Source organism: Harpia harpyja, chromosome Z (assembly GCF_026419915.1).
Source record: "Harpia harpyja isolate bHarHar1 chromosome Z, bHarHar1 primary haplotype, whole genome shotgun sequence".
Lineage (NCBI taxonomy): Eukaryota > Metazoa > Chordata > Aves > Accipitriformes > Accipitridae > Harpia > Harpia harpyja.
This window is the reverse complement of record NC_068969.1, coordinates 31327589-31341835: the sequence shown is the minus strand read 5'-3', so window position 1 is coordinate 31341835 and position 14247 is coordinate 31327589.

The following is a 14247-nucleotide window of genomic DNA, read 5'->3' as shown; positions in this document are numbered from 1 at the left end:
ATTGAGAGAGGAAGCAAGTGACATTCTTCCAGAGTTTGCAATTGTGATACTTCACATGCACAGTCCCTCTTTTCAACAAACCTGGGCTTTGACAGTAGTGGTTCCGCAGCCCTCTTTTCAATAGGTGACTCACTGTGTTACATTTTCTTAATGAAAGACAAATAGAAATGTTCTAAGACTGAGAGTATCTTTTCAAAATGATACATGGGAGGCATACACAAATCTTATTCACAAACAGGAATTTATACAGTACCACCCATGCATCACTTTGAAAAGAAGCTAACTTCTTAAGCCTTAAGTACCTTATTTTGCTTTCTTTATTTTCTTTGACATTTTCCTACTGCTTACTTTAAAGTTAATGTATGAAAAAAGAAAGAGCACAAAGGTTTCCTCATGTATAAGATTCATAGGTATCAGGTCAGCTACAATTGAGCATTCAAGTCCCACGCTGCTTTTGTAATATGTATTTGATGAATCCACGTTAAAGTCTCATAGGCAAACTTACTCAGAAAGGCAACGGAGAATTTAACAAATTCATCTATCTGTACCATCATCAGCTATTACAATGCCAGGGGCTAAGCCAGACTACTGAGTAATGTGAACTTTGGCAAACAGGCAGACAAAATACCTTGTGTACGCTTAGCTGCAATCTCAAAGCTGTTTGGGTATTGGAAAACTTGTGTGCTTGGCTTTGAGGATAACAACCTGTATGTGTTTAGCTTGCATTCTGTTACTTCTGTAATAATATTAACTTTTCAAGTATTCGTTGATCCCATCTTTGTTACAATAAATACTTTGTACAATAAGTAAAACATTTATCCGCACAATGATACTTTCTAAGTTTTTCCTTTCTGATATGGACTATAAATTAACTTAAACTGAATGTTAACCTGCTTGCATCTTGGACCTGTTTTTAGTAGCTGGCCTCTGTGCCCCTTGCACAAAGTTCTGGATAGGCAAATCTCAGACATCAAAGCCTTTAAAAACACACACAGAAAGGAAGCATTTCATACCTGGGAACTTGTATTAGTGAAAAGTTCTAACATTTCCTGCTGTAACTAAGCATATTCAAGTACTGTCATTTTTGCACTTGACACTGGCGTAAAGTAAAAAAAACCCCACACAACAAACACCCAAAATCTACGTCTTAGAGATTCAGACCCAAGGATCTGGGAAGATCAAAGGACCTTGTTTGCCTTAACAGGTCAGAGGGGTATTTTACTGAAAACATCTCTATTCTCTGTAGAAATGCACTGTGTATTTGGAGGTGACCAGCAGTATTTGTAATGCCATGTGTGATTCATTACAGCCAATGGGCTGTAATGAAATATACTCTTTTCTCGAAATTGTGTCTCTCAGCCAAACTGAAAATGTAAACAATCCAACTGTCTTGAGCAGATCTGTGCCAGTCTAGATCAAAAAAATAGTTTGTCCGTTGTCTGCTAAAAACTACCCATAGGCAGCTATAGTCTTGTCAAGAACTAGACAGGGACCTACTCACTGTTGTCATTAGGAAAAAAGCGATGGGAAATAGGGCTTACATCTGGCTTTAGCATATCTGAAGTCAGATTCCTGTATTTTCCTGTGGAGACACTGGGAACAGTAGTCAATAGATATACCAGAGCTCTTAATACAGCATTTTCCACAAGTAGTAAATGCACAAAAAATACAGAAAGAAAGAAAGAAAAAACCCACCCAACCCAAAAGTCAGCAGTAATGAAAAAAAGAGAAGCCATTAGACAACCAAAGGCTTGTTGAAATTTTTATCTGAGTCTTGCAGTGCTTTTCCCTCTAATGTCCGTAACAAGCAAGAATAAAGGGCACTTAAACCAGCCTGTGAAATATGATTTTTATTAACATACCATATGATGGGTGTCATATTGGACAAATCAACAATAAAGCATATGTCCAATACCTTTGACAAATTAAAAATATTATTTATATTATTACATCCTATTTCAAAAAGTAGTTCAGTACCATATCAATAAATTAAGAAAAAGTATGGAGAAAGTGAAGGGAAAAAAAAAGGGAAGCTATTTTTAAGCCTGTAAAAGCAAACTCAACACAATAACTGAAAGCACTGTTGACATGCACAAAGGAAGCATTTCTTAACAGGAAACAGTGTAAAACTCAGTGAGTCAGAAACTTTGTCATGGGATTTAGGTTTTGCATATATATCATTATTTTGTATGTAAAACAGTCTTGTAAAGCACCATGAAATACCCACAGTTTCACCTAACAAGTAACATGCTTATTCAAATCTTGAATTATCACACTGGCCATCTTTCAGTACCTTAAATCTCACTCACTGTCACTATACCCAGTAGTGACAGAAGGTCCAAAGCCAAATGGTTTTGCTCTGCTGTACTTCTTCCAGGCTGGACTTGTTTTTGTATTATGCAATCCCTCAACATTTGGCCCTGAACCACTGGTAGCCTTTGAAAGAACTTAAGGATTAAAAATATAAAGACTAAATTGCTCATAAAATTCTTTTTTTTAAAGAACACTAGAAATATATTTCCAGTATAAAATAAAATGCTTGCCTGCCCTCGGTATAAGCTTCAGTTTGACACTGAGCAGGGGGCTTATTAACTGAGATGGAAAATATCTGGCAATTGCTTCATTTTCCATCTGATATTGTCACCCTCATTGGCTGCACACTATAAAAAATGTGAACTGCCCTAAGGAGCGTAGCCTATGAAAAGGAAATCATGAAATTTTGCCTCCTCCACAATTCCCATTAATTTCAGGAAAATTTCTTATGAATATTTCTGAGGCCATAATCAGCCTACGTAGCGTCCACACACTGGATTAAGTAAAAGCAACTATGGAAAAAAAAAACCCCACGAACCACTAAGGGAGAATTTTCCAAAAAGCCACTTTTCACCAAAATAATAATACTTAAAAAAAATGAAATGGAGTAGAGAGGAAAATTGGAGGAAATAGTGTTTTTATGTAACGTTTTAGTGTTAGCTTTCAAAGGTCCCACAGCGGCCGCAGATAGCAGCAAAATGGAGTGGAGGAGGGGCAGATACATGCCGAATCTGAAACACATTGTGATGGGAATAGAAATCAAAGAAATAAGGGTTCTGGCAATGCTGGCAGATGAACTGCACAAAATTTCATAATCTCAGACATCATTACAGGACTGTACCCCAATCAGAAAATGCTGGATGTAGAAACAGGCAGGAGGTTGTTGGAGAAAGAGATGCTGGATCTTTTTTTTTTTTTTTTTTTTTTGATGTGTGCCTCTAGATATTCTTAGCATTTAATTAGGAAACTGGTAAGACTGCTATGAGGAACTTCAGAAGATTTCTTGTATGGGAAAAAAAAGACATGAAGGAGAATTTTACCTTTCCAGAAACTTAGAGGTGGGATATAAAAGCAACCCTAGATGAATGCTGGTCCATAAGAGGGATCCATCCATACAGCCATCATATAAATAAAAGTGCTATGAAAAAAAGGCAAATCCTCTGCCTGAACATTGATTTCAGATCCTAACTAACATCTTGCCAGCCATGGTAATAGTATAACTTGAATGTAATGACTGGATCAACAATCACAATATTAAATGATTTCTTTAATGAGCGTATACATCAGTTACTTCAGCTACAGGTCCAGTTAGTATTTGTTCAGTGTATGACTGATTTCTGGGAAATGATTAGGTGCTTTCCTAAAATTGTGTACATACAAGCATGATCTAAAACCAGACAGAGAGGGACAGGGAAAAAGCAGATGTGCTTGATGCTGGTACAGTATCTTAGTAACAGAAGTTTAAGCTAATCTATTTAAGGGAATCAGTTAGATAAATAATGCTGAATCTCTTCTTCACTTTTTCCTTAAAAATCATCTGGTTTCCCTTTTAAAGTTAATTATCCTTGTTAATTACTTCTGAATCCATAGATTGTGTCAAACTCATTGAATTTATTACTTTTTAATTCGTTCACGTGCGTATTGCTGCTTAGGACTGAAGTGTCAGGAGCAGCCCCCTTGCTCCCCGGGAAGCTCCGCTTGGCTGGTTTCCAGCCTCGCGTTTGCCAGGATGGGGGGAGAAGCTAGAAACCCTCTTTCTCTTTGCAAATTCCACATAAAGATCTGCCCACAGCTGCAGACCCTGGGCTTCGTGGGATTACAGAGGGTCCTGGGATGCTCCTGAAGCAAGGGCTGCTCCCAGCTGGTGCAACTCAACCCGCTTTACTTCGCGTCTCCCTGCCATGTGCTCTTTAGCCTCCAAAAGTGAGCTGGGCAGAAAACAAGCCAGGATCTGTCATCACGTTTGTCAACAGGAGATATGCCCCTCGGATGAGCAACGCTGCAACCGACGTCAGGGTATCCCTGGGGGGGGTGAGTGTTTATTGCCAATTTTCCTACTTACCTACTTGAGATGCTCTTACAAGTGTGGACAATGTAAGAAGCCACACGAAGCAGGCTGGACGGATGCGATCCCACTGCTCAGCAAGGGCATGCAGATAGCATGGCCGCTCTGGAGCTAAATATAGAAGGGCTGAACTCCGTCTCTTGTCTTTTTACCTCCCTGTCCGGACAGATTAGAGGCACGGAGACTGCAACCTTTGCTTTTACTCTCTTCGCTGAGGGCCCAATTCTGCCAGCTTGGCTCATGTTCAATTGCACCTTGCTAAACAAGCAGCTACTGCTGTGTTGAAACAACACAGCAGTTGCAACTTGATTATGCAGAAAAGTAAGAGGAGAAATACATGTTTTATGAAAATCACTGTGCACAAAGGCAAGGCTTTTGAAAGCAGACAGGAGGCTCACAGTGTTCCCAGAGGGAGCAGAGTGGACATTTGTTTGTCAAGGGTATCTGGATTTTCTGTTAAGGCCTGATTCTTTATAGCTGGTACTCTAAGTCATGCCTTTCTTTGAATCTCATTCAAAAATTACTAGATTTTACTAATTATGCGTACTAAAAATTTTTTTATGGAACATTTATACTGAGGGGTTTTTTTAATAAATGTTACCAAATTTTAAAAAAACCTACTGGTAATAGTTTCAGGCTTAATTCCCTGAGAATACTGCAAAGCAGAGAGCTGGCAATTTTGGACTCAAAAGAAAGAATTTGAAGCTGGTAATAAGCCAAAAAGCAAACCTGTTCTGAGGCTCAGGGCCACCTGAGCACAGGTGAGGAAGAGGAGGATTGCTGTGATCTGGTACGGCAGGCATACCTTCCTTTGGCTTGCCCACAGCTGGGGAGCATGTTGAGGAGCAGAGGGTTGGTTTCACTTTCCCTTGGCTCCTGCCTGGCCATCTCATCTCTTCACAGGCATGATACCTGGGGTAAAGAAATAATAGCAGTGAGAATTACTTTTTCCTCACTCTTGAATGTCCCTCAGGACCAGACAGATTTTTTTCTAGCTGAAAGAGGATTTATTTGGTGAGTAGAAAAGAAACCTGACTGTACATTGTTTTCTTCTTTCTGTCTGGTTCCTCTCTGAAGGATTGTGACCCTACTTTGCCTGGTACTAGGCTGAAAACATCCTAAGCCATCCTTTACACTCATTTCCCATCAGACACATATATTTTTTAAAAAGCTGATGTGAAGCATGTCAGTCAGTATGCTGGGAAACAGCCTAACTTTTTCATTTGAGATAAGAACCTGATCTAAAAAATCATGCAAGTACCTAACTCGCATTTGATTTCAGTGGGATCTAGACTAAGAGTGGAGCTAGGCTCCTAAATATCTTGTTCTGGGACTAAGCGTCTTCAGAGATACTCATCAGGGTAACAGCAAAGCCTTTGTAAAAATTGCTAGCTTTTAAAAGAAGAATGAGGAATAATAATGATGCCATGATCCATACAGCTAGGCTTAACTGAGTGGATAGGAATCTGAAAGGGTTTCAAGGAAAAAGAAATGCAGGGGTAGAAGGGCAAATGGACAGAAATCAGGGCTTGTTTTCTCCCACCACCCGGAACAGGGATTCATGCCACCAAATCCTTAAAGAAGGGGAAAAAACCCGAAAACATTTTGAAATTAAGAGACTGATTTGGAACCTTCTGCCACCCTCAGAAATGAGATACTTTCCTCTGCAAGTACCTTCCTTAAGTAGGGTTACTAATGAGCGTAGATACTATTTTACAGAAGAAGAACAGGATCTGAATTGGGTGTCAGAGAGATGAGTTGCCATATTGATTCTGTTCCCATTAAAGTCAATAAGAGTTTTGCCATTGATTTCAGCAGGAGCAAGGTCTTCAAGTGCAGCAAGAGGCATCACTTGGAAGCAGAAAAGAAAGGCACAAAAGTTTTTGAATGCCAAAGCCAAATATTAAGCTGGAAGATCTTTCTAGCCAAGGGCTCTGAGAGTTTTCATTTTATAACACTTTCGAACTGGAGGCAGCAGTTCTGGTCAGCTGGGGCCAACATGCTCACAGTCTTTGGGTTCATTCAGACTTAGCCCCAAGGCAGATCTTTCTTGCTTGAGACTCCTCACTTGTAGAAGTTCATCCCGGAGGAGATCCACTGGAATGTCTCAATGCCTGTCATCAGTGCCTGCTGCTAGTCTCATTTATTTCAGCTGGCCTATTTTATCCCCTTTCTACTGTTTGCTGTTAAGCCTTCTGCCTAGTCCATTTTTCTTACAACTTGGTGGTAAGGCAATCTGGGTAGCAGCTACCTATTTTGCCCTATTTTCACTACAGTTTGCTTAGCTTTTTTGTAGGTTGTGCTGAGGGACGTTTATTCTGTACTTCTGATTCAACTGAATACAGACACGCCACAGCAAGTGGCTTACAGTATCCTCAGTGCATGAATATTCTTAATGTCTATAGCATGGATCAGCAAAAGGTAAATTAAGAGCTGATGTAAACCTTTACATAAAATCAGTTCAAAATGTTTTGTTTACCTTTTTTTCTCCTTGCCTTCATTTCTGTGTCTCAGAAGGACTCCAAAGCATCATCATAAGATGGCAGAGAATGATCTCACAACACTGAAAGTACTGCAAAAAAGTTATTCACATGAAATTTTCAGCTTGTCTTTGGAAAAGCAACTAACAGAGATTGCTCAGGGAAGTTACTGCTTTCTTGGATTTGAATAGAATATCTGAATAGAGTTTAAACTCCTGAATTTGCACTCCAGAACTGAAAGATGGCAAATTTAAGTAAGTCAAACAAAATACATGCATTTCAGTCACATACCCTTCTTTATATCATGTTGATAAATTAACAAAATGAAAATTTACAGGGAGACCCATTCACAATGTTGGTGTTTTAGATTATAGTGTAATGTTTTTACTGATATCTGTTTACCTTTTCTAGCATAAAATGGCAGCCATGTCATAGTACAATGGGACAAGTATGGCAGCTATTTTAGAGCTAAGCTTGACCATCACCACGCCAGTACAAGTGTCTTTATAAATCCCCCCAACATACAGTTTTTATCAATTGAACTGGTATAATATAATTTTGCCTAATTGTTTGTTTTAAGCAGAACTTAGAAACTAATTTCTTCTTTTAAGAAGGTACATTATGTATAGGTCAACAAAAAAGCTTCTGTCAAACTTTGTGAAAGCCTAATTCTTTGTCAGTTAGACTCCATTCATCCTAAGAATAGAACACTAATCATTTCTGCCTGCAGAGACACTTGAGGATTTGGTTCTTAATGAAAATGAACTGAAAAAAATCTGAGTATCTGGCATTTTCTTCTACTGAGTTCACTCAGGATTGGGTTTCCATGTTTAGGTCTTGGCTTGGCTTTCAACAAAGCAAAACAGAGAAAAAAAATAATTAGTTTTTTATGCCATATTAAAAAATATAAAAACAGTATAAAAATAGAATAATGTTAAAAATTTAGATAAAAAGATTTACAAGTCTGTTACAATACACATGAAACAATTTTGAAAGGTACAAAGACCAGGTTTGGCAATCACACCCAGTTTCCCCCAGTTATCTACCTTATTTGACAATTTCTCATCTGTAACATTGAGTTATTTCTGATCTTGTCGATCTGCAGCACAAAAGGAAAGGCTGAAAAAGTCAGGGACTTCTTGTAAGAGTAGCCAAGTTAAGTGCTTTTGCCATTATGATTGATAACAAAAGCACTCCTTCAGGAGTTGTAGGCAAACAGCACTATCATCGTGCTTAGAGGAGGCTCTGACTTTTCATGACTCGCTGCTTGTCCTAAAAGGATAAGGAAAATGAAGGACACAAAGGGTTGTTCAAACCATCTAGATGGTAGGTGGTGAAAGGCTTAAAATTGTGTAAGTGTCCTTGAGTTCCTAGATCTTTGTCCCTTTCTAAAAATGATCACACTTGAGACAGAAGAAAAATTCTTTCCTCTACTGAAAGCAGAGACTACATTTGTAAGGACTCCCAAAGTATCAAACCAGAAGAAGTTCTTTCCCCCTCCCCAGTACTCAACATCCCTTGCCACGAATAAGTATGAAATGCAACTCAAATTCATGATGCAGGGCTGTGCCGAGTCATGTGTCAGTGACTGGCAAGACCTGGAATTGGTGTCTTACTCTTCTACTGTTGCCTAGACCAAGTAATTTCACCCCTCTCTGCCTCATTTTCCTGCTTAGAAACACAGAGGATGAGCCTTCCTTTGTCCTCCCTGACCCACTGTCAACCCACCATCATTTGTCTCTCCAAACTCCTAAGACCCTTTTAGCAAGAAGGGCTATGTCCTCTGTTTGCCTAGCAAAACAGGGCCCAGGTTTCAAACATTATCCCTATTACAATGCTATTGATGGCATTCATTTCAGGGCAGATTTTATTTATTTATACATAATTACACTATTTTTGCATAAATACTGCTATTTATGCATAATAATACTAAGGCTGACTTTTCAGGATTCGGTTCACTATTCATCTTCTGTTCTCCTAATCTAAAGTTTAGGGAAAACAGATCACATAATACCTTTGTGTCTTTAGCTTACAAATGAGCCAATCCAACCTTTTGAAATAATAATAAGTATTGCTAATAAGCCTGAACATATAAAATGCTTCCCCATTGAGACACGGTGGGTTGCTGTACAATAAAAACATTATATAAAAAACCAACAAAAATATTTTAATAGAAACCACCCGCTTAAAACAAAAAGAACAAAATCCATATGTCAGCCACATTTAAGTCTTAAACCCATCAAAGAGATAAATGTACAGAAGCTGGGAGTTGAGGACTGAACCTAAGTCTCACTAAAGTAATTGGAAATATTTTCACAGAGCAAAACACTGGCTGGTACCCTCCTGGGTGATGGCTCCGTCTCTGCTGGTGAAAGATCCCATCAGGTGTAGCATGTTCAACTCGCACCAGTTCTTGCAGCTGAGAGGACCGCACAGCAGCCATAGGCTCTCATAGCCACTGATGCAAGGCTCTGAGCGTCCCCACAGGGCGCAAAAATCTTTAGTTTTCCAGACTTTTGATGAGTGAGCTGTCTCCTCTGTGAAATTAGGCTGGGGCCATAATGAGAGGGAACTTTGCTAGACGTTAGAGAAGAGTCACGAGACATCTGTGCAGCCAAATAGTACGATGAGGGAGCAGCAAGATAATTCACTCTTTCTGCCTAGCACTGGGCAGAGCAAAATGGGGATTAAATGCAGTAGGGAACAAAAGAGAAGTTCAGTCAGCCTTAGATTTTGAGGGTGAGAGTTCATCAAACGGTTTAGCATCCTCAGATTGAAGAGCTTGACACAGTTACCACACTACCCTCACAGCCGCTGCCACCAACTAGCATGTCCTTTACATGGCTGGTTTCAGTACTCCTTTTTGCACTGAGAGCCATGAGCTGAAATTGCTGAACCATGGCTACATTGCAGAGGAAAAAAGCTGGTTTTGTTAGGAAAACAGCCTAACATTTACACAAAGCTCCTGAAGTTGTGAGGTTATTTGGCACATAGATTTTAGTGATGGGATAGGATGAAAAGAGGAGCCATTCTTAAAATTACATGCGCAGTGAGGAGGTATGGCTTGAAAATTATTAGCTGGTAGAAGATTAATCACAACCATTATAAGGAGGTTTAATAATTCATGCTGGAGCTTAAATGTAATATTTGCGCAAAGGAAGGCACTGAAACTATAGCGTGATTAAGTTTCTTGATATGCTTCAAAAGCTTTCTGATGAGTTGAGTTGTTTCTACTAGATCCATAAGTCTTTGGAAAGCTCCCAGAAACAGGAATGACTTCTTAGTTTGAAGCTTACCTTTCCACTAAATATTCACCTCATAAACATTACAATAAATAAGCACATATGACCGTCTTTCAGGATGTCCGGATGACAAGACAGGGCTGTTTGGGTCTTTTTATTGGCCCGTTACATAAGCAGAAAGATGTGATATCAGGTGTTGATTTAAGTATCTTCTTCCACCTCTTTGTTTTCCCTCAATAAAAGGTTTTCGAAGAGCCAACAGAAATAGTAAGGAATGGCCTGGGGGTGGCTGTAAACACCTTTGGTGAGTACCATACTGAGCTGATTGGAAATAGTGTACCTTATGCAGCCCTGTGCACCTGGAAAAGCTATCAGGAGCCATTTCTGGGGCACAGCATCCTGCAAATGTGAATTTGCACACGTACAACACCCAGGATGAGTGAATGTAGTAACTGGCCTGGCTTTTGTGCATTTCTTACCCAATTTTCTGTAAGCAACAAATTAATTCAGAGTCTGCTGAACAAAATAACACTCAAACCCACAAATATATGGTTTCTATCCCTCACATTAGCATACAGCAGGTCTTGTTGGAGAGGGTTGTTGTTTGTTTGGTTGGGTTTTTTTTAAGTGGAGGCTGAAGTAGTGTTGAGCAACTACTGCTAAGTTTTTTGCAGCTGGTGTTGTAAACATAACTATTGCCAAACACACTTTATTGGGAAAAAGTAGGGAGGAATCTTACAAGTCTTAAAAAACAAAGTTCTAGTATCTCAAATAATCAGCACAGAAGATTTGAATGGTGTTATTTCCTAGCACCTTTTTGTTAAACCCAGATGAAAGTAAAACAGCATCTATGCTAAGTTAATTTGGGATGCTGGTTAGCAGCTGTAATAATCTATAAGAGAGAGAGCATTATTATTTCTGCTACGGTTTTGAAATATTAAGCAAAAGGTGTCATTTACAGGGCAGATACTATAACATAACTGCAGCATTTTGTCCAAAAGGCACCGCTGCAATTTCTCAGTATTAGTGTTTCTTTTCAACAGCTGTGCTTAGGAACAGCTACTCTGTGGGGGACCCACTTCTGCAAAATGCGGAGCCTTCCTGCATAGCTTGACTCTCTCCAGGGGTCCTTAAGATTTCTCCTGCACCCAATCCAGTTAACAGGGTGCAAACTCCCTTAGGGGGCCATGTTTGGAGAGCTACCCTTTTTTACCCAGGGAATGGAGCTGGTGGCAGGCAAAACACATTGCTGTGGTGTGGCAGGATGAAGAAAAGGCGAGGAAGGCTGTTTTCAGGACCCTGCAGCACAAGGTGCAGAACCAGGTGCTGCCCTGTGACCAGTTCCCCCATGGCTTGGACTGGGCTCCTCTTGTTCATCCTCCCATGCCATGAGAGAAGATGTAGCATCTCCCTTGGAAATTTGCTTTTTTTTTTCCTTTTCAGACGTTCCTAGCTATGGTCCTGTACATGCCCTGGGGTGGCTCATTTGGCTTTTGACAGCAAGAATGTATATTTCTAAGTTTAAGGCAAATTGTTTACTAAGAGAAAGAGGTCAAAGCTGTTATTACAGTAAGGCTTCTCCCCAGAGAGGCAGCTGATTGAAAACAAGAGGCTGAGAAATGCTGGGTTCATTGAGTTTCTAGTTTTGCTTTCCTTATGCCTTCACTCAGACTATTCAGCTACTTTATTTTCTTCTCTTTGTTTCTCTTTTCATTCCCATTTTTATCCCACAAATTTATCTTATGATTCCCTATCACAAAGTAAAAAAGAAATGTATTTTCTCAGACTAAGCATGGGATGAAACAGTGATGAGCTAAGGTTTTATTCTAAAAAAAACAAAAAGAAAATGACTTTGGGGGAAAAAAAAGTAAAGCATGTCCTAAGCTGCCTGAGTTTTTGGGAAACAAAGGAAGAAAAAAATGCCAGAATTTCTGGTGCTTTAGAGAAGAGCTCGAGTGGCTGAGTCCTGAGTTTTCTCCCAAGGCTAGAATTACTCTTGTCAGGAGAAGGGGTATGATCTTGAAAAACCTGACCCAAAATGAAGGAGAGAAGTGCAGCTTGAGGTAGGTGAGAGGAAGAAGCTCTCAGGACAGGCTTTATTTGTTCATGCCTCAAACCTGTCTTAAAACAGCTGTTCTCTCATTTTATTTTATTTTGATGATTATTTTGCATCTTTCTAAAACCTTGCAGGCTTGGTTGTTTTTAAGGGGCAATGCTGAGAGGGATTGTGGCTCAAGGCAAGCAGGAAAAAGCAGCAGCAGGTGCCTTGTTGCTAGTTTTTCTTTTTCTCGGGAAAGGTTGGGCTACATGTGCTCAGCTTCTGTTTCAAACCTGACAGAAGGAAATAAAAAGATTTTTCATCTTGTTAAAATGCATCCAGCCAATGGTTTCCCTTTCCAAAATATTACTAGATATTATTACCGAATGTTCAGACTTTACATTCCTGACAAACAGGAAATATATGCTGCACTAATAGGATGTCAATCAGAAAGATAACACCAATTTTGTGGTTTCTAAATCATCCCCACCACCTGCTGAGCCTTTGATCATCCCAAACAATTAATCTAAGAGATACATGATTAAGAAATAAATACTTCCCAGTGAACCTGTGAGCTACAGTACATATTAGCAAGCTCTGATCTTGCTTTCAGTGATCACAAATCAATTGTATACAAAGAGGAATAAAAGAAAGGTGCAAATAGAGTCTGCTGATCAACAAAGTTATCTCAATAACTGTGCATTAAGATATATCACTGCATTTTAACTAATGTGACTGGCCAGTATGCTTTAGGGATATACTTTTTTTCAGAAACTGGTAGCAGAATGGTATTTTGCAGCTGTATTTATTAAAGTACATTTCTGCTGTGTGGAACATTTTGGAAATGTTGACTTTAAAATTCTGAATTGAAATGAAAATCCGGAGTTTGGCATTCCTATAGAACAGGAAATCACAACTGTTCTGTCAGAAAACTGAAAATGTTACTTCAGCATTGCCCAAACTCCTTGATGTTGTCACCTACACATTTTTGTAAAGGTACTTTATGTAACATAAAGCTGAGATTTCCTCCCAACCAGTCAGACTGAATTCATGCCTGTGTCTGCTGAAGACCATTCCTCAATTAATAACTGGGGGAAGAGGCGTGGTTTTGCCCAAGACTTAAAAAAAAAAAAAAAAAGAAAAGAAAAGAGAAGAAATAAAAAACCTGCCCCCCAAATGTAAAACAAACCCCCAAACCTCTATCAGTGTTTACGTAAAATGTTCTGGCACTTGCACGCTGTGGGTCTGTGCTGTTCCCTGGGGCAGGGAGGTGGCGAGGTCCCCAGTGGAGGCCAAGGACTTGGGGGGCAACGAAGCCTCGATTGCCACGGTGGGGGAAGGAAGGGAGCTGCCGAAAGCTCGCAGGAGGAGGATCATCAGGGACTCATCCATGCTGCGGGTACCGATCCTGTGCTGGCTAGCATCAGCCGCCAACAGCTGCAGGTGAGGGCACAGGCTGCCCGCACGCCGTCTCCCCTTCCCCTCTCTCCTCTGCAGGCTGCAGCGCTTGGTCGGAACATCACGTCGCTTTCAGACATTTTCCACTCAGGGGCTGCAGAGGCAGAGCTGAATTTTTCCCTGAAATGGATCCACACAGCATCAGGGAGATGGTCTGATTGTTGCTTTGGGTAACCACTCAAAAGCCTGACTGCTTGCCAAAGCCCTTCCAGACCTCTGGAGTGGGAATGAATAGAGACTTGCAGTCCTTTAGAAAGATCTCTGTTATTTTCTTTTCCATCTGATTTGGAAAGACTGTGAGCAGGGAGTGCATGAAGCTGTCCTGAATGCCTTAAGCTGCACCAGCCCAGGCTGCAAGGACACGGGGAGGAGGCACACCAGCATCTCAAGAAAAGGAGGCCTGAACAGTTCTTATTTTATGAGTCTTCATCTTAAAACATCAGCTCTCAGAGTGTCCTACCACACAATATAACTTAAGGTTGCAGCAATTAATGCACTGAGGCCTGGAGGCTACCTCTTATTCAAATCAATTAAAGAGAAGATACCTGCTTAAGTGTACTCAAGGATCTGAAACTTCCTTACTCTTGAATAACATTTTAGCAGGGATCCTGTATCAGTGCTGAACTCAGTCCTTAAGCCTAATGCTGGGAG